The 21,019-nt window shown below is 36.0% G+C and overlaps 1 protein-coding gene and 1 long non-coding RNA gene across 51 annotated transcripts in view; one reads left to right on the forward strand and one right to left on the reverse strand.

Annotated features, from left to right (window-relative positions):
- STAU2 (staufen double-stranded RNA binding protein 2) overlaps positions 1 to 21,019 on the forward strand; it is a 333,314-nt gene that overhangs the window by 80,134 nt on the left and 232,161 nt on the right. The gene's annotated exons all lie outside the window — the stretch shown is intronic.
- On the reverse strand, positions 12,608 to 15,574 carry LOC145510443 (uncharacterized). Its single transcript, XR_014057020.1, has 2 exons — positions 15,077 to 15,574; positions 12,608 to 13,455 (listed from the first exon to the last, which is right to left on the reverse strand). It is a non-coding gene; the product is annotated as an uncharacterized LOC145510443 (long non-coding RNA).

The raw sequence follows: 21,019 nt of genomic DNA on the forward strand, positions 1-21,019 counted from the left end.
TCCAGGCTCCTCTGTCCATGGGATTTTTCCAGGCAAGAATACTGAAGTGGGTTGCCATGCCCTTCTTCAGGGGATCTTTCCGACCCAGGGATCGAACCTGCATCTCTTATGTCTCCCACCTTGGCAGGCCAGTTCTTTACCACTAGTGCCACCTTAAGAACATTGTCATTTTTCCTTTCTTGGCAATTTCTAATTTCAGGGTCTGATTCCATGAGGCTGCGAGAATTTTTTAACGACTTCTCTAAACTATTATGCCTTAGGCGGTTCCCATTTAATGGATCAAGTGGACTCTTCCTTCAGATTTTTGGAGAGTCTAGAATTTTCTGCAGATCATAAAAAGGGTAAAAAGAAAGTAAGGAAGTACTGGTAGGCTACCAAGCCATGTTTCAACCTAAACACTCTCGGCTTACAAAAAAGGCAAACCTACCCATTACTCATTAGGCTGTTAACATCATGGTTTCATATATGACCTTAATTTGTAGGTGACAACACCTGTGTGTGTGACAGGGACTTTGGAACCAAAGATCAGAGGAGATCCTCTTCTCCTTGTCAGACTCCAGATGAATTGGTAGCTTTTTACTAAGGCAGGTTCTGAAAGGTTAAGAAGTCGAAGAGACAGGTGTCATTTAGAAGGAGTTTTGAAAAGATCTTTTCATTTTCTGTTTAAAATAATATTATTTAATAATTAGATATTATTACTCATGCCTTTTTTTTTTTTTAATTCTTTTCTGGTGAGGTTTCTCCACTTGAACTTATTCAAAAGCCTAAACAGGAGCTCATAAAAAGGTCTCCCTCCCCCAACCTGCCTCATTTTATGTTGATTGGGGGAAAAGGATTTATACATGAGCAAACTCTGTGTATACAACTCGGATTCTGAAATACCTGAGTCTCCCTCTAATGTACCCAAGATGTTTGAAAATGCATACATCCAGAACATCTTTTTCTTTCTCATTTGGGGTAGTGTTAACTGACAGATATGAAGTTGAATGCACACAGAAGTTTATATGACAGTACAAGAAGTAAGATTGGTGAATATTTTATGCTTTTGTTTATATTTTTGATGTAAAGACTTACAGACATTATCTCAAGGAGCAGAATGGCTGAAATCAGGCCTCCTGCAAATAATTGATCAGTTTTTTTGGAATTCACAGATTGAAAAAGCCTTATTGCGGGGCTAATGGCTGGAAAGCCCCCTGGTCTACTGATGCAGATAGTCAAAGGGCCACAACTCAAACTGCATAGGCTGAACATGGGAATTTCTCTATGTGTAACTGGAAGTCTCTTGGGGAAATCTTCAGGCATGGTTAACTGTAGGGCTTTCATGTTGTTTTTCCTCATTTTCCATTTCTCTCTTTCTAGCTCTTGTCTCATTTTTCCTCTGCTTGACTTGATTTTCAAAAACACTGTCTTCCATTTGCTATACCTCATAGGCCACATAGCCCTTAGACTTGTCCTAGAGGAGGAGCACATTTTTGTTTGTGGATAGTTCTTAGAAAAGTTCCAGGTAATCTGTTCATCTCAGAATTTGTCAACCTAGAAAAACAGGGTTTAGTCCCATCCAAACTGCTCTTCAGAGCACAGTTATTTTATAGAGTGGCTCCCTGAAGGCAAAGATTCGGAGGGAAAATTATTTCCATTATAGTCAGAGCATTTGGTTCAAGTCCTTGTTCTGATGCCTTTGGTCGTATGATCTTGGGCAAGGCCCTAGACCTCCCCTTACTCTCCTCTTTTGCAAGATTGCACTCATTCAGCAAACATTTATCTAATGACTACTCTTTGCCACATGTTGTGTTAGAGTAGATAATTTGGTGAAAGACAATATGGTAGACCATAGTCGGCTAGAGGAGGAAGACAGTGAAAAGGAACTAACAGAGTGATAGATGTCTCCATAGAGTGCTATGGAAACGTCGAGAGGTAGCACCTCACTCAGATTGGGGAATTAAAGAAGCCTGCCAGAAGGAATTGACACTTGAACTGAATCTTCGAGGTTAATAAGGCATCAGCCAGCTGAAGAAGGTTAAAAGAAGCAATCTAGATTTTGGGAACAAGGGCAAGGAATCCTGAGTTTAGTTTATTCATGGACTTGCAAGCAGTTTGGTTTGAATGGAATAAAGAGGCTGAAGTTCAGGCAGGTCGCTAATCTGGATGTCCTCAAGCGACATGCCAAGAGGTTTAGAGGTTATCCTGGAGGTGATTGGGAGCCTTGAAAAGATTTTAAGTTGAGAGAGAAAATAACTGTATATCTGTCTTAGAAATATTGCTTTCGCACTATATGGGAAATAGTTTGGATAGGCTTAAAATTTAAGGGAGAAGGTGCATTACAAGGATGCTGTAATTCAGGCTTAATGTGATGAGAACCTGAAAGTGAAGATGGAGAAGAGGGGACAGTGTCTAGATATTTAGGAGGCAGACTTGGGGATTGAATGACAGAGGCCATGAACGGTGACTTTCACATATGTTGTAATAGTGTTCACAATGAGAGGAGTTGGAGTAGACCTTTGGAGAGATGAGGAATTCGGTTTTGATTACGTTCAGTTTCAGTTGAATATGAGATCCTTATAAAGAGTCCACTTTATCACTGTTTAAAGCCTCAGTGAAGAGCATTCGAAGATTTATCTTTGGCATTGAGGAGTTTTAGGGTCTAGGGCTTCCATAATCAGTTCAGTTCAGTTCAGTTCAGTCGCTCAGTCCTGTCCTACTCTTGCGACCCCATGAATCACAGCACGCCAGGCCTCCTTGTCCATCACCAACTCCTGCAGTCTACCCAAACCCATGTCCATCGAGTCGGTGATGCCATCCAACCATCTCATCCTCTGTCGTCCCCTTCTCCTCCTGCCCCCAATCCTTCCCAGCATTAGGGTCTTTTCCAGTGAGTCAACTCTTCACATGAGGTGGCCAAAGTATTGGAGTTTCAGCTTCAACATCAGTCCTTCCAATGAACACCCAGGACTGATCTCCTTTAGGATGGACTGGTTGGATCTCCTTGCAGTCCAAGGGACTCTCAAGAGTCTTCTCCAACAGCACAGTTCAAAAGCATCAATTCTTCGGCGCTCAGCTTTCTTTACCGTCCAACTCTCACATCCATACGTGACTACTGGAAAAACCGTAGCCTTGACTAGATGGACCTTTGTTGGCAGAGTAATGTCTCTGCTTTTCAATATGCTGTCTAGGTTGGTCATAACCTTCCTTCCAAGGAGTAAGCGTCTTTTAATTTCATGGCTGCAATCACCATCAGCAGTGATTTTGGAGCCCCCAAAAATAAAGTCTGACACTGTTTGCACTGTTTCCCCATCTATTTCCCATGAGGTGATGGGACCAGATGCCATGATCTTAGTTTTCTGAATGTTGAGCTTTAAGCCAACTTTTTCCACTCTCCTCTTTCACTTTCATCAAGAGGCTCTTTAGTTCTTCTTCACTTTCTGCCATAAGGGTGGTGTCATCTGCATATCTGAGGTTATTGATATTTCTCCCGGCATTACGGAGGGCTTCCGTAATAGGGATGTGTAATATTATCTTGGATAAAATGGCATTGTTTAGGATACAACCTAAGTTTGAGTGACATGTCTATTATTCATTCATCTAGTATTTAAGCTTCTTTCCTCAAAGGCTTTGGTTGCACTGGGTTGCTGCCATTCAGCTTAGAACGGTGTCGTGGCATGCGCCTGTGCAAGGTCCCCTTGTCATCAGGTGTGCTTGGTGTGTTTTGTGTCAAGACAGTATTTGGTTGCTTTTGGCTAATGTGTCCAGTTCCTGGTCCAGTCACCGGTAGCTAGGTTAGAAAAGTTGCTTTCTCTTAGCATGTGTAGTATGAATCATAGCAAGTTAAACAAGGAAAAAGTTTGAACTGTTTCACCAGGTTACTTGTCCCTATAGGCAGATCCAGGTACTGCTTGAGACTTCACGGTCTCCCGTTTTCCCTGGGAGATTAATCTGTGAGACTTAGAACTTTGTGGACAGCTATGGCTGTTAGTAGAAATTTGATAGGTGAAACAGATTTTCTGAAGCATCTGGGCTGATTTAATTTCATTATGTTAATTATCAGTAAAACTAAAAATAACAAGATTTTAGGTTATGAAATAGCTTATTAATTACATTTCAAAGTTTATGTTTATAGGCTGATGACTAGCTGCTAATTATTATGATGTTGGCTTACTAGGTATTTTGAGCCTGTTTCAACTATCAATCTAAGTGTTCTTTACCAGTCTGTAATGCCTTTCTCAAAAGTATGTTGGGAAGTAGAACAATTGAGAAACTGAATGTTTGTAGTAGTATTAAGAAGTACAGAGCTACAATTTTGCTTTCTGCCACTAGATGGCGCTTTTGTACTGATAAAACAACATACAGACTTTTAAGTTCTCTGGTTAATACTCCAAGGCTGTGTTTATTGATTAGTGAGAGGTTAAATTATATGAAATTGCCAGTTTTGACCTTGCTTTGACTTGTAAATATTACAGTTTCATATGGTTCAACCTAATTGAAAAAATTTAGCTAAGTACATAATTCTAAAGCCTCTTGGATAAGTGAAATAAATCAGTTCAGTTCAGTCACTCAGTCGTGTCCGACTCTTGGCTTCCCTGTCCATCATCAACTCCCAGAGCTTGCTCAAACTCATGTCCGTTGATTCGGTGATGCCATCCAACCATCTCAAATAAATATGGAGTGGTAAAAAGCAGGAATTCATTCTATATCTGATTTTACCTTTTGTGTATTATATTTCTTGGTTTGTTAAATATATTCTTTCTCTTTTATCATATGCTTTATTCATGAAATGTATGTCAGAACTTTTCAAAATGATACTTCTTTTAAAAATGATATTTCTTTATGAAGATATCACTTTATAGAATAGATGTAGAACTGAAAGACTGCAAGACAAAACTTTCAATACGTCCTCATGTTTTTATATAGGATTATATTAATTAAATTACGAATGCTTTTCATTTTGGGAAATAAGTCTAAACCCATAATGAAGAAACATTAAACTCTCATAAGCCAGAAAAGAGAATTTGAATAGGTTACCAAAGCAAAAATGAGGGAGAATGAACTGGAATTCAGTGAAGCCAGGAATCAGAGAGCCAGGGAGATAAAGGTAAAGGAAGAATTATTTGGGTCAGAAGCTCTTGTCTTAGGCAATCTTATTTAAAATTAAGAAGAACTAGTAACTGAAAGAAAAAAAAAAGAATAGGAACTACTGTACATTGTAACCCTTTAAATAAAACAAAACTCATTGTTTGGTTAGACCAGATGCAACACTCTTCATTTTATGAAATCGAAATATAGCTTTTTTGTTTCAAGTGTAATATGAAGAGGGTCTCTCAACATCTGTTTCCCCAAGTATGGGATAAAAATCAAATTATTAAAAAATATTTTGGGGGGTTTATGTTCTGGCTGTGATGAAATAACTAGGACTAGATTTACCCTCTCACTATAAAATCTAGAAAACTTGGATATAGTTTTTATATTATATATGAACTGATATGATATGAAGAGAAGTTGTGGTGGGTTAAAGATGTGTATTGATGCAGGGCAAAAAAAGAATAGTTAAGAATACAATAGTGGAGATAAAATGGGATCATAAAAAACTGTAATCTAGAAGAAGGCAGAAAAAAGGTAGAAAAAAGGAGTAATGAACACACGGTATAAATAGAAAACAAAGAACAATGTGTTAGATCTAAACCCAATTATATTGATAATTATGTTAAATGTAAATGGTCTAAAACACCGGTTAAAAGTTAAGAGTGTCAGATTGTATAAGATAGCAGGAGATACAGCTATATGGTGAATAAAGAAATCTACTTTATTTAAAAATATTAATTTTTTTTTAATTTTTTATTGGGTGTAACCAATTAACAATGTTTTAAGAGTTTCAGGTGAACAGTGAAGGGGCTCAGCCATACATATACATGTATCCATTCTCCCCCAAACTCCCCTCCCATCCAGGCTGCCACATAACTTTGAGAAGAGTTCCCTGTGCTCTACAGTAGGTCCTTGTTGGTTATCCATTTTAAATATAGCAGTGTGTACATGTCCATCCCAAACTCCTTAACTATCCCTTCCCTCCATCCTTCATCCCCACCCTGTAACCATAAGTTCATTCTCCAACTCTGTGAGTCTGTTTCTGTTTTGTAAGTAAGGTCACCTCTATCTAAAGAAACCAACTTTAAATATAAAGACATAGATTGGTTAAAAGGATGGGGAAAGATATTCTGTGTAATCATTAATTATAATAAAGCTGGAGTGGCTATATCAGATAAAGTAGACTTTAGGACAAGGAATATATTACAAGGTATGAAATTATCAGTGATAAAAGGGTAAAATCATCAAGAAGACTTAACAGTTTTAAATATACATGCACCTACTAACAGGCTTTAGAATAAGTAAATAGAAATACATACTGCTGCTCCTATGAACTGAATTATGTACCCCCAAAATTCATACCCCCCCAAGTGATGGTATTTGGAGATAGGATCTTTGGAAGGTAATTAAGCTTAGATCATAAGGGTGGGGCCCTCAGGATGGAATTAGTGTCCTTATAAGAACAGACAGCAACAGACAGCTGGCTTTCTGCACTCTCCCCCTCCCCCTATGTGAGGACATAAGAAGTTGGCTGTCTACAAGCCAGAAAGAGAGCTCTTTCATCAGAAACTGGCCATGCTGGCACCTTGATCTTGGACATCTGGCTTTCCACAACTGTGAGGAATTTAATTCCTGATTAAGCCTCCCAGTCAGTGGTAAGTTATTAGGACAGCTCAAGCTAAGACATTGATAGAATTTATTAACACTGTCATCCAGGGTTATGAAACCCTCCTTCAATAACAGCAGAATATACATTCTTTCCAAGTTCACAGGCAGTGTTCAGCAAGACAGAATATGCTGTGCTATTAGACAATTTTCAATAAATTTAAGAGACTTGAAATGATACAAACTATGTCATCTGACCACAAAGGGAAAAAGTTAGAAATATAAAAATATCTGGTAAATTCTACAAATATTTGGAAATTTAATGATACATTTCTAAATAATGCATGAGTCAAAGGAGAAGTCACAAAGAATACTAGAGAAGTATTTTGAACTAAATTAAAGTGAAAATGAAACATTGAAATATGTGGGTGCAGCTGAAGTAGTGCTTGGAGGAGAATGTATATTTTTAAATGCTTATGTGAGGAAAAACAGATCCAGAATTAATGCTTTAGGTTTCTACCATAAGAAACTGGAAAAAGAAGAGCACATTAAGTATTAAAATACAGAGAAGGAAATGGGGAAAATAGGAGCAAGAGGTGATGAAATTGAAAATGAATAAACAACTGAAAAAAAAAAATCTCAGTGAAATCAATGAAATCAAAAGTAATCCTGGGAAAAGATCTATAACATGATAAATTTCTAGCTAGACCAACAAAAGAGAGAAAGTGAACATATATTACTGCCAATATCAGGACTAAAAGGGGGAATTCTACTGATACCAAAGAATTATAAGGGAACTTTATGAATGACTTTGTTTCTAGATTTGGTCACTTAGATCATTGGTTGGCAAACTGTGACCTTAAGTTCATTGCCTATACATTTATTTGAACACAGCCATGCCCGTGTGTTCATATATTGTTTTGGGCTGCAACTGTAACAGTAGAGTTGAGTAGTTGTGACAGAATATATATATATTCCCTGCAAGCTTAAAATGTTTAGTATCTGGTTCTTTAAGGAAAAGTTTACTGACTTAGGTACAAATTTGTAAGAAGGCACAAATGACCAAAACTGACTTAAAGACAATTAGAAAAATCTCAGTAACCCTATTAAAGAAGTTGAGTTTATTTTAGAAACTTTGCCGGAAAGAAAATTCAAATTGCAAATGAGTTCACTGATAATTTCTACCAACAATCGAGGAGGAAATACTGTCAGTATCTCAGAAAACAGAAGGAAAGAACACTTCCCAATTCATTTTATGAGGCCAGTGTTGTCTTGTACCAAAACCAGTCAAAAAACTTAAAACTTAAGATCAGTATCCTTCATCATTACAGATAGAAAAACCCTTAACAAAATATTAGCAATTTAAATTCAGCAAAATTTAAATCATACAATACACATGATTAAATGGAGTTTATCTTAGGAAAGCATTAGCCATATTTATAAAGGTGAAAAACCATATGAGCACCTTATTAGACACAGAAAAAGCATTTGATGAAAGTCAGCAATCATTCGTGATACATACTCATCAAACTAGGAATGCAAGAGAACTTAGTCTAATAAAGGACTTCTCTAAACAACCTCTAGCTAACATTATGTTTTGTAGTGAGAAATTGAATACTTTTAAGATGAAGAACAAGGCAGTGATGCACACCATTTTCACTTCTGTTCGCCATTGTGCTTGAGTTCTAGCAAGTACAAGAAGAAGAAAAATAGTGGAAAATATTGTAAAAGAAGAAATAAAACTCTACTTGCAAATCACATGATCATGTATATAGAAAATTATAAGAAATCACAAATCAAAAGCTACTGAAATAGAAGAGTTGAGCAAGATCACAGGTTACAAGATCAAAAAATTATTAATTTTTATACAAAAAATCAACAGTATTTCTCTTTAATAGTAAATAACAGCTGGAAAATTTCAAAAGCATAAAAACATATACTCAGGCTTAAATGTAAGAAAATATGTGCATAATCTGATAGTGGAAAAATGCTGCTCAAACTAAAGAACACTTGATATTATTAAGATGTCAGTTTTCCTAAAGTTAACATGAAGATGTGATGCAATCTCAGTCAAAACCCTAGGAGGTTTTTTTTTGTGAAATAGTAAGATAAAATTAACGTTTAAATGGAGATGCAAAGGATCTAGAGTAGCAAAAACAATTTTGAAAAGGATGAACAAATTTGGAGAGCTCACACCACCTGACTTCAAAATTTCCTGTAAAGCTACAGTAATCAAGACAGTGAAATATTGGCGTGGGGAATAATATATGATCATTCCTAGGTATCCATGGGAAATGAGTTCTAGAACCCCACTCCCAGCCCTTGCAGATACCATAATCCAATGATGCTCAAGTCCTTTATATAAAAATGATGTAGTTTTTGCATATAATCTATGTGCATTTTTTCATACTTTAAATCATCTCTAGATTACTTATAATTCCTAATACAATGTAAATGCTATATAAATAGTTGCTAGGGCATGTGGTAAACTCAAGTTTTGCTTTTTTGGGACTTTCTGGAATTTTTTTTCCCCTGAATATTTTCTGCACATGGTTGGTTGAATCCAAGGATGTGTAACCCACAGATACTGAAGGCTGACCGTGTAGATCAGTGGAACAGAATAGAACAGAGGTTGGCAAACTAGGGCCCATGGACCAAATCTTTCCTGCCTGCTTTTGCATGGTTTGCAATCTAAGAATGTTTTTTACCTTTTAAAATGGTTGAGAAAAAAAAATCCAATGAATGATATTTTATAACGTATGAAAATTAGATGAAATTCAGATTTTAGGGTCTGTTAGTGAAGTTTTATTAGAACACAGCCATGATAGTTTGTTTGTAGTTTCTCTGTAGCTGCTGTCTTGCTGCATTAGCAGATTTGAGTAGGTATAGCAGGAGTTTTATGGCTTGCAAAGCCCAGAATATTTATCATCTGGCCCTGTACAGAAGTTTGCTGATCCCTGGAATATAAAGTCAAGAAATAAACATACCCACATATGGTCAATTTGGTTTGTTTTTTTTTTTTCAAAATTAATTTCGGCGAAGGTGTTAATAGGCAGAGTCTACTCCTTCCAACAACCAGTGGTAAAACAGTTGGATATCCAGATGGGAAAAAGTGATCCTCAACACTTTCCTCATACCATAGACAAAATTAATTAGAAGTAGATCACAGACCCCCATGTAAAAAGCTGTAAACTTTCTGGAAGAAAGTTTTTTGTTACTTTGGAGACAGAAATTGAGAGCACAAAGAACACAAATCATAGAAGAAAAAATTGAGATATTGAACTTCCATCAAAATTTAAAACTTCTAGTACCCAAAAGTCAGAGTTTTAAAAGGGAAAAAGTCTGCAGCACTCACACGCTATAATGGCCCTCTTGTCTGTGGAGTGTGTTTCTCCCTGAATCAATTCACCTCTTACTTAAAAAAAAAAAAGTGCAAAAGTGATGGGGAAATTCCTTGGCGGTCCAGTGGTTAGGGTTTCCCCTGCCTCTACTGCAGGGGGCACAAGTTCCATCACTGTTCGGGGACCTAAATCCCACGTACCATGTGGTGTGGCTAAAACAAAAAACTTGAAAAAGCAGGATACTGGGGGAAAAAAATTGCAATACTTATGTTGACAGAATTTGAATCCAGAATGATATAAACGAACACAATAAGAAAAGTATGAGCAAAATATTTGACTAGACACTTCAGTGAAGAGATAGAGAATGGCTAATAAGCACATGAAAAGATGCTAGAAATCACTAGTTATCAGAGAAATGTGGCATAAAATCATAGCTAAAATTTTAAAAGGTTGGAAGGAATTTCCTGGCAGTCCAGTGGTTAGGGTTCTGTGCTCTCACTGCAGAGGGCCCAGGTTCAATACCTGGTTGGGGAACTAACATCCCACAAGCCATGTAGCCAAAACAAACATTCCCACCACCCCCCCCATTAAAAAAAAAAAAGGTAAAAATAGGCTGATAATACCAAGTATCAGGGTAGAATGACTGAAGCCCTCATAATTACTGCTGGGAATATTAATGATATGACCATTCTGTCATGGTTTGTCACTCTAGTTAAATATACACTTACATGCCATCCAGCAGTTCCACTCTGGTATTTACCTAAGAGGAAAGAAAATACGTGGCTATTCAAAGACTTTTCATGCATGTTTGTAACATTTTTTTTTTGTAATAGCCCTGAACTGGTCATATCTACTACCAGGTAAATGGTTCAGTTGTGTCATATCTATGGCATGGAATACTACTCAGTAGTAGCACCTCTGGTCCAAGTCACGATATGGATGAGTCCCCACAACATTCTGCTGAACAAAGAAGCCAGATGCATAGTGTATATACTAGAAGATTCTATTTTTGTGGCATTTTAGAAAAAGCAAAACTAATCTGTTATGACAAAAAAAGTGGGAATTTCTTTTCCAAGATACCAATGCTTTTCTCTGGGTGATAGAAATATTCTGTATCTAGATTTTCAGTTCAGTCGCTCTGTCGTGTCCAACTCTTTGCGACCCCATGGACTACAGCACACCAGGCCTCCCTGTCCATCACCAACTCCCAGAGTTTACCCAAACTATCTAGATTTTGGTGATTGTTAAATGGATTGTGTAAAAACTCATTCATTATGTGCTGAAAATAGGCCTATTTCATTATATGTAAAATATACCTCAATAAAGTTGGCTTAACAATACATTTTGTAATTCTCAGTTTTCTTTGACGCTAAAAATGTTTCTCAGAAAGCATCTGATTTTTGCCCCTCCAGCATTTGGCTAAAACCATTATAAATGTCTTACTAGGGGCTAAAATAATATTTACCTCATAGAGTGAGGATAAAATGTCTATTAATTGCTTAGTTTCTGCCTTTCTTCAATAAATGGTATTTAATTGCTAGCCTTTATTATATTATGGGTAATATTGTTTAGTTACAAGTGCAGACTCTGGAGTTGAAATGGTAGCTGTGTGGATTTGAGCAGATTACTCAAACATTCTCATTCTCAGTTAACTCGCCTATAAATTGGAGAAAATAAATTTTGCATCCTCATAGGGTAGTTTTCAGGATTAAAATAACAATTCCCTGACCACACATGGCCCATTAGCTTATTTTACCATCATGTTTTTAATTCCTTAAAAATAATTTAAATAACTGTGTATTTGTACCAGGACATTATTTTGAGAGGTTTCCAAAGTTTCATTTCTATCCAATTAAAAAAATTAGACTATAATTCTATTATTATTTCTGAGTATATACTTCAGAGAAGGGATGGCTGATTCTGTAATGTGGACATGCATACTCTTGGCTGTTGTTGGAATTCATTTGGCCTTAGAATAATACTATCATTACAGCTCAGAGTAATTTCTTTGGAAAACTACTGTGTACTTCAGCAGTTGTTAACTTAGGATTTAAACACATGCCCCAGAACACCTGTGCCTTTTATGTAGTTGTTTTATGCACATACCATTGCTGCCTTGTCATAGCATTATAGCCATCTGTTTTACCTTTGATCTTTCAACTTTCTCACTTTCATTCCTGAAAAATGGCTAGTCTGTGTTTTCTTGCCACTGGATTAGTATTTAAGTACTAATAACTCGTTAATGAATTTCCCATGATACACATCCAGAACTTCATATTCCTTGGCTCTGTGGTTGAAGGCAGTCAGTCAGGCAGGCTCAAGGCTCACCACATAACTGGATTAGGAGGGTTTAAATATCTGGTATGTTTATTAAATAAAAAGTATTTTCACGCCACGCGAGTTGAACATTTTTTATGTCCCACCCCCCAAAAAAATCCCAAAACAAAAGCAGAAGTGAACAAAGCCAATTCTTAAATTTAAAAAGTTACTTTTTATAATTCTTGCTTGACCTTTGTCTGAGTTTTGTTTAGTCGCTTTTTAAAAAAATGTTCTTGAAATCCTTTCTGAGTTCTTTTTACTTTTTGTCTGTGCTGTGTGGCGTTCAGGATCTTATTAAAGTTCCTCAACCAGGGGTTGAACCCGTCTCCCTACATTGGAAGCGTGGAGTCTTAACCACTAAACGTTGAGGGGAGTTCTGTTTTTGAGTTCTTTATACTAAAAGTTTAGGTATTATTTTCCATAAACATGAATATAAGGAAATTGCATCAAAAGAATAATTGTTTTTCTCATCTCAAGTTCATCATGATTTTTTAGGAAAATGCAACCATGATTTAAATGTGACAAATGCTAAATTTATGATTTTTAAACAGTTTTTATCCTAATTTAGAGGATATAAACCACATCCTGTATTGAGACTAATTTTATTAATCTATTGTTCAGTCTCTGAAAACCAAACACAATACTTAATTTCCTTTGTGTTTGAAGCAATACTGTAACAGAGATGTCTTCTTTTTGTTCACTTCAACAGAATCTTGCTTCAGCAGTGCATATTATTTATTTACTTGTGTTTTAAGGAAGTATCTGGGCAAAATGACAGATCAGTTTACAAAGCTCTTTTTAAGGTGGCATGTCACAGGTAAATGAGGGGCTTTCAGTTTTCAGAATGTGCAAAGAAAATTTGTATAGTTTCCTTGTATTAGTTCTGAGAAATTTGAAAATTCTGAATATTTTTTTCCTTTGTTTTGGAGAGCTCCTTTATGAATTGAGAAACCGTGTTATCTGCCTGGTGTTTCTCATTAATAATCACTTTTTATATATTTCCTTCAACTATGGGGATTTCCCTGGTGGCTCAGACTTTAAGAATCTGCTCGCAATGTGGGAGACCTGGGTTCGATCCCTTGGTCGGGAATATCCCTTAGAGAAAGGAGTGGCTACCCTTCTCCAGTATCCTTGGCTGGAGAGTCGCATGGACAGAGGGGCTGGTGGGCTACAGTCCTTGGGGTTGCAAAGAGTTGGACACAACTGAGCGACTAACACTTAATGATATTTAGTGAGGAGTTTGTGAAGTTTTTAACTTTAATTGGACTTCAAAAGAAATTGAAGTATAGTTTTTAATGCAAGTGCTATGACTTTTAATAATGAGAGTTTTATGTTATATGTTTATGGAAGTTGATGTAATAATAGGACTTCTTGGAAATGGGATATTCTGTCTAATAAATTCTGGGCAAGATTTGGGTGATCATCAAAATAGGCCATGTTCCAGAGTTTGTTTTTATGTTGGTGACTGGAAACTTAGAATGTATTTTCTCATAGAAAGATTGTGATAAATGGTGGTGAAGTTCCCAAGATAGCCTATAAAAACTCGTTTTAATTACAGTGAGCAGCGTACCTTGTAAATAGTTCTAACTTCAAGGAACATGTTCTCCTTAATGCCACCTGATCCATAGTAGTGAGCTTCTTGCAACTCTAATAGTAAGTATCAGGAGTAGAAGAGAAAAGGGCTGATAGAGAGAGGGAGTTTCCTCCTCCACGGTTTTAATTCAAATTGTCTATTAATGGAAGCAAATTTAGTCAGTCCCAAAGAAGAGCCATGCTTTAAGATAAGGCTTAAAGACAGGAGTAGGCTAAATAACCAGATGTAAAAACTGTAGAAAGGAACTGAAGATGAAAAAGTGACAATGGCATTAACCTTTTCCAGGGTGTTGTGGCTAAGACATGGCTTATAGCAGTAGTACAAAATCTAATGTTTAGTGCAGTGTAAAGTTGTTAAGGAGTGGGGATGGCATGCTAGACCAAAACAGTTCCCATATTTTGTAGGGGAATTTCTGCTTTATAAGATAAAATCTACATCATCCAAATTTGTTTCTGTGCAAGGGTTCTAATTTCTCCACCTTCTCCATACTTTTTTTTTTTTTTTAATAATAGTCATCCTAACAGATATGAAGTGATTCTCACCAATTTTAAAACCACCTCTCAGTTCCTGATTCTTGTCTAGGGACATGTTCTTTCTCTGATTCATTGACACAGGAATATATTTATTAGTAAATTGATTCATTCAATATGTCACTGTCAGTCAGTGAGAGCTCCTGAGGAGCAAGATGGTGGTGAACATGAAGATGAGTAAGACATCACCTTTATTCTTGAGTTTATAACTTAGTGGGAGAGGATAGGTGATTATAATTCAGAGTGATAAATGCCATGACAGCAATTACCACATACACCTCAAAAATATATTAGAGTGTTTTTAACTTATTTATCATTAAGATACAGAATAAGGCACACCATCTCCAGAACTATTCAGCATTGTCCTAGGGGCATTAGTTGGTACAGTTAGAGAAGAGAGAGAGAGAGCAATTTAGAGGCATAAGGCTTAGAAAATAATTGAAACCAAGAATTCAGCAAAGTAGCATGATGTAAAATTATATCTAGAATCAATAGCCTTCAAATATACAAGGACTTCCCTGATGGCTCAGTGGTGAAGAATCCGCCTGCCCATGTAGGAGATGTGGGTTCGATCTCTGGGTCAGGAAGATTCCCCTGGAGAAGGAAATGGCAACCCACTCTAGTATTCTTGCCTGGGAAATCCCATGGACAGAGGAGCCTGGCAGGCTACAGTCCTTGGGGTCTCAAAAGAATTGGACACAACTTAGTGACTAAAACAACAACAAAACAAATATAATGATAGAGAAAACGCCACTTATAACAACAACAAAGAGGAGAAAACACTGATGAGTAAACTTATGAAGAAGTGTGCAAAAATGCATGAGGAAAACTTTAGAGTACTTTTGAAAGACATAAAATTAAACTTCAGTGAATGAAAAGATATTTTTTTGTGTGGATAGGATGGCTCAACATCATAAAAGCCAGTTTGAAAAGTAAAGTAAATGAAAGTACAGAGAAAGAAATAAAGATGAAAACAAATAAATGAAGTAGAGAATAGAGGAAAATAGATCTAATTGATAAATCAAAACTGTGATTTTTTAAAATTGACAAAATAGACAAACCACTAGCTAGCTACCAAGGAAGTAAAAGGGAGAAAGAACAAATGAAAAAAGAGAGAGAAATGACAAAGAGAAAATAACCATGGGAGTGGAGAAAAATCTGAACAAATTACAAGAGACTACTGCAGACTTCTGTAAAAATATGTTTAAAAACCTAGATGGTAAAGATAATTTCCCAGGAAAATATTATGTACCAAATCGGCCCATTAGAGATAAAATGCTTAAATACATCAATATCCACTGGAAAAAAATTGAGAAAGTTAATAAGCCCATAGAAAAGCAACGGGCCCACATGGTTTCACAGGGGAATTCTATCCCCCAAATTAGCAAAGACCAGATAGTTTTAATGTTGTATTGACTAGACAATTGAGAGGAAAGTGGAATTTCTGATTTCCTTTAGAAAACAAATGTAACATTAATACCTAATCCTGGCAAGACAGTACAGAAAAAGAAATTGCAATCTAACATATAAACATGAGAAAAAAACTTGAGCAAATAGATTCTGATACCAAATTAATTAAGGTGTGTAACTTTTAGAAAAGCTTCTTGAGTTTAATTCAACCCATTTATTCTAATGTTTTTATTTTTATAGCTGTAACTGTTGACAGCTCAGCAATTTCCTTAATCACTGCTTTACAGGTGTCCCTTAGATTCTGTTATGTAGGATTTTCATTATTATTTTTGTTAATGATTCTATAGTTCCAGTTTGTATTTTCACTTTCTTGTTATAAAATTGTTTTACTAAAGGTTCGATTTCAGAGTTAGAAGGGTCTTCTTTATAAAATTTTGTAACTCATTTTTGGTTTGTTATATTTTGCTCCTAGACTTTTTTTGTAATATTTCTTTTTGTAGAAGCTTTCTCATGCTTTCTTTGAGAAATAATGTAGGATCAGGGGGAATATTGTAGATGCACTTGACAGCAAGTATAAAGGATGTGAAGTTTGAGATACATACGTGTGTGTGTGTCTTGGGGGCATTAGTTACTCAGTTGTACTGACTCTTTAGAACTCCATGGACTGTAACCTGCCAGGCTTCTCTGTCCATAGAATTTTCCAGGCAAGAATACTGGAAGAGGCTTGCCATTTCCTACTCCAGGGGATCTTCCTGACCCAGGAATCAAACCCATGTCTCCTGCATTGGCGGGCGGATTCTTTACCACTCGTGTCACCTGGGAAGCCCAATAAACGTGTAACACACCCAGTTGTAAGTCAAGCAGTTTCTGGTTTTTTGCTTTCAGCAAATTTATAAGAGGAGCTAGTCAAGTTTTCAATTGCCACATCATTAAAAATAATTTTTGATGATCACAATGTAAGTTGTGACAGAAAAAATTTTTGCTATAGCAAAACTCAAGGATGATTTACTTGTGAATAATTGTCAGTGATTGTGCCTAGAAAACTGAAATAAGAATAAAATAGAGAAACTATCTTTTTTAGCAGTAAGAAATACTTCCTTAGATACAGCAGTGTACATTTTTTTGAAAAGCCCTATCTATCTCATTGAGAAGCATGCCTATTAAGATTTTACATTTTTAGAAAGAATTATTTATCAAAATTGGTAATATTCATGTTCCATTACTTACCTGCTAATAATAATTGCAATAATGGCTAATTCCACAAATTTTTAAAATGTTCATGCGTATGATCACGGGCAATACAAATTTCTGAAAATTTGAATTAATACTCATGTTTTTGATGCATAGGTTTGTGAGAGAGTGAGCAACAAAATGTAACATTAGGATAGAAATCTATGGAGAGTAGAATAAAAGGAAGATCAAGAAGAAAAAACTGATGTAAAATTTCTAATATATTTAACAGAATTTATGTATTTTTGAAGTAGATAAGGGTAGATGTCAGCTTACTGTGATATTTAGATTCTTTTCAGTACATTTAGAAGAGTGACATAGCATCTTTATTTTGAGATGCTAATACTTACAATAAGCCAGAAACTTCATCCTTTGTATTTCAGCTGCTAATGAAAAATTTTAGATACTAATTAAAATTTTAAATGGAATGAAAAAATGTCGAGGAGTATATATACATAGTTTTCAAAGTTCTTTTATGAGGTATGAGCATTAAGTTTGAAGACCATTGCCATGGACTTACTTGAAGAGAAGTTGAGTTAGAGATGACCATTGCAGAATGCGCAGAGGTGGCATACAGTTTCATCTTGCCTTTTACATACATTGAAAAATATGGCAATGAAAATGGATGGTGAAATGGATGATGAAATGAAGTGGATGATGATTGGTAGTTTAAAAAGTCTTGAACATGAATATGGCAGTTATAGTTCATCTTTTGAGTTCAGTCACACCCAAAAGTTAAATCTTGTTTTCTTTCTATAGTATTTAAAATAACTCTTCCATTTATGAAATAATAAAATTGTATCCATCATTGGTATTTCTGGCGTAGTCCAGATAAAAATATTTGTCTTGACCCATTAGAGGGCAGCATGAATTTACCTTTGGAATTAGCTTTCACGGTGTATGAATGCTTTTGAGTCACAGACTTAATGTCAGCATCAGTTAAATAAACTGTGAAGTTTCTTAGTTCAAATTAAAATCTTTCATTTGGAATCTTTGTAGTATAATAAAAAATAGCTGTATAAAAGTGAAGCTTTTTTTTTTCTTTCTTCTCTCACTTTCCCTGTCCCTGGTAAGCACATTAGAGCTTTAATAAATTTGCAAAATTACTCAATTTGATTCCAAACTTAAGATTTATCTTGATGAATTACCAGGTGCTCCTTGAAAAATGGATTTGAAGATAAGTTTGTGAAATGCCGCATCCTGTATCCCTCTGAAGACTCCTTACAGATTCTTAAAGATGTCACGCAGAAAATGATTTGTCCAAGTGGTTCCCAACCCTGACTGAATGGCAGGCTCTCCTGGAAGGCTTTAACACATCTGATGGCAGGCTCTATCTGGACTAATTAAATCAGAATTTCTGGTTGGGGCATCTGAACACCAGTGTTTAAAAATGTTCCCCTGGTGATTCTAATGTGCAGTCATTGGAATACTAACCCAAACACACGGTACCCTCTGTTAATATCAAAGATTACTTTATGGTATGTTTGTTTAAAGTAGTCATAGAACTTTTGTAAGAGCTAAGTAGAAGGTAAAAGTTACAGTTAACCACAGACCTCAGGGAATCAATTGTTTCTGGACAGCCATGGGCTCCAAATCGTGGAGGATTTCACCCCTTTTTGAAAACTAAAACTTTTTTTACTTCAGTGATTGTGGAGAGGAAATTTTCTAAAGGTTAAGGCATACCTTTCTCATGTTAAAAATGTCGACAGTGCAGTTATCCTCCAACTAAAAATAAATTTAAATTAAAAAGATGCTAACAGTTATGAACATAAAGAATCTAACATGCTGACTCAGTCTCAACCGTATAAATGGCAAGTGTCACTCTAAGCCTCATGAGATTGTGGTTTGTCCTTATGCTTGACATCAGTTTCTTGAGCACCTTGTTACTTTATAAATCATCCTTGACAGTCAGGTGGTCACCTTATTTCTTGTTGCATGTCAGAGCACTTGTGTATACAGTGCTTGCCTGCTAATTTAATGTTCTTAAACTGCTATTGTCTTGGAAACCGATATTATAATTAGAATTGGGAGCAGAGTAAGAGTAACAAGGGTTTGGATTGGGCTCTGAGGTGCTCCTGTAAGTGTGAGGTTGTTGTTGTTTAGTTGCTAAATCATGTCCAACTCCCTGCGATCCCAGGACTACCCCTGTAGTCCACCAGACTCCTCTATCCATGGGATTTCCCAGGCAAGAATACTGGAGTGGGTTGCCATTTCCTTCTCCAGGGGATCTTCCTGACCCAGGGATCAAACCCACGTCTCCTGCATTGGTAGGCATTGGTGGGTGGATTCCTTATGGCCTAGCCACCTGCGAAGCCCAAGTGTGAAGTTCATGAGCTTTATTTAATTCATGAATTTTTTGATGTCATAATTTTTCACTTTGTATATTTTGAATTTCTTTTGCATTTTAGGTAGAATGAGGTTGCCAGCTAACTGAATACATGTTTGGTGAATTATATGTTTGTAAAATAATGTATTTATATATATTTTTTTAATTTAATGACAGGAAGTAGTTTGCTTGAGATTGGACAGAAATAATAATTGCTTTGATAAATTTCAAATAATGGCTTCCTCACAAGTTAATGAGAGGGTTTCATTTGTGCACAGATTTTTCCTCTTCTTTTGAATATAGTTCTTTCTTTTCTCTCTATCTGTGGATGTGTGTGTGTTTAAAAAAAATTTGTCTCATTTCCAAAATGCGACTATTTGCTGGTAAATAATGCATATTCTTATGAAATTGTCCACAGAGTCTGATAGTTTTATTCATGTCATCTCTACAAAGATACTCCTTTATTGACTTGACCTTTTTATTTGGTATTGCTTTTTTCTCCAGTCTAGGGTCCTTATGTACTTTCTCTGTTCCTTTATTGCCCTTTGTCTCCAGAGTCTCTTGGGAACCAAAAAAAAAAAACAGATTCTTTTGTAGTTTTTGAAGTTTAGGTGTAACCATCTCTGTTCACTGATTAAAAAATGAAAAAAGAAACAGGACTGCAGAGTATTTTTCTTTGAAGAAAAAAACCTTTTTTCTCTGAATTGTGTATCAAAAATCAAGAGAGAAAGATGTTGGTTCTACATAAAATACTTCCTAACATTACTGTCTGAAGTATTAGTAGTAAATATCCTACTTTTGATGATATTTAAATGGAGGTGGCATTATCATCTGACAAAGATCTCCAAGAGAGGTTTTCTTCTGTGGCTTGATGTAGGTGAATGACTTAAAACTTTCTTGACTAACCTGTGGTAAGGAATAATTTTTTCAGTAGTGTGACATAGTACCTATTTATGTATACATAAATACACATAGGTGGCTCAGTGGTAAAGAATCCACCTACCAATGCAGGAGACACAAGTTTGATCCCTGAGTGGGGAAGGTCCCTGGAGGAGGAAATGATAACCCACTCCAGTATTCTTGCCTGGAAAATCCTATGGCAGAGGAGCCTGGTTGGCTATAGTCCATTGTGTCACAGAGTCAGACAGAACTTAGCTATGAGCACACATGCACATATACAAATAAAACAGAAGGTCTATGATGCAGTACATGTGTGTTGTAGTCTGTAATATTTTATGTTTGGTTTTATTAAAAATGTTAGTTGTAATTCATTAAATTTAGTTCATGACTCGTTGATGGGTCATCATTTGTACTTTGAAAAACACTAATCTAGATGACTTCTAAGATTCCTTCCAATACCAAGATTCTATGTTACTATGAACCCACATTCTTATGCAGAATCAAAGTTCATCATAGTGATCTGAGTGAACTGTGATCTGAGTTCACGAGATGGGAACCATCTCATCCTCTATTGCCCCCAAATTTTCATCCTGTATTCTATTACCTTGCTGAACTCACTTGTTTTAGGTGATTTTTAAAATACATTTGCTGAAATTTTCTCCATAGATAGTCAGCCATCTTCAGATAGTTT

The sequence above is a fragment of the Giraffa tippelskirchi genome, chromosome 6, assembly GCF_054371585.1.
Source record: "Giraffa tippelskirchi isolate mGirTip1 chromosome 6, T2T-mGirTip1v1.2.pri, whole genome shotgun sequence".
NCBI classification, from domain to species: domain Eukaryota; kingdom Metazoa; phylum Chordata; class Mammalia; order Artiodactyla; family Giraffidae; genus Giraffa; species Giraffa tippelskirchi.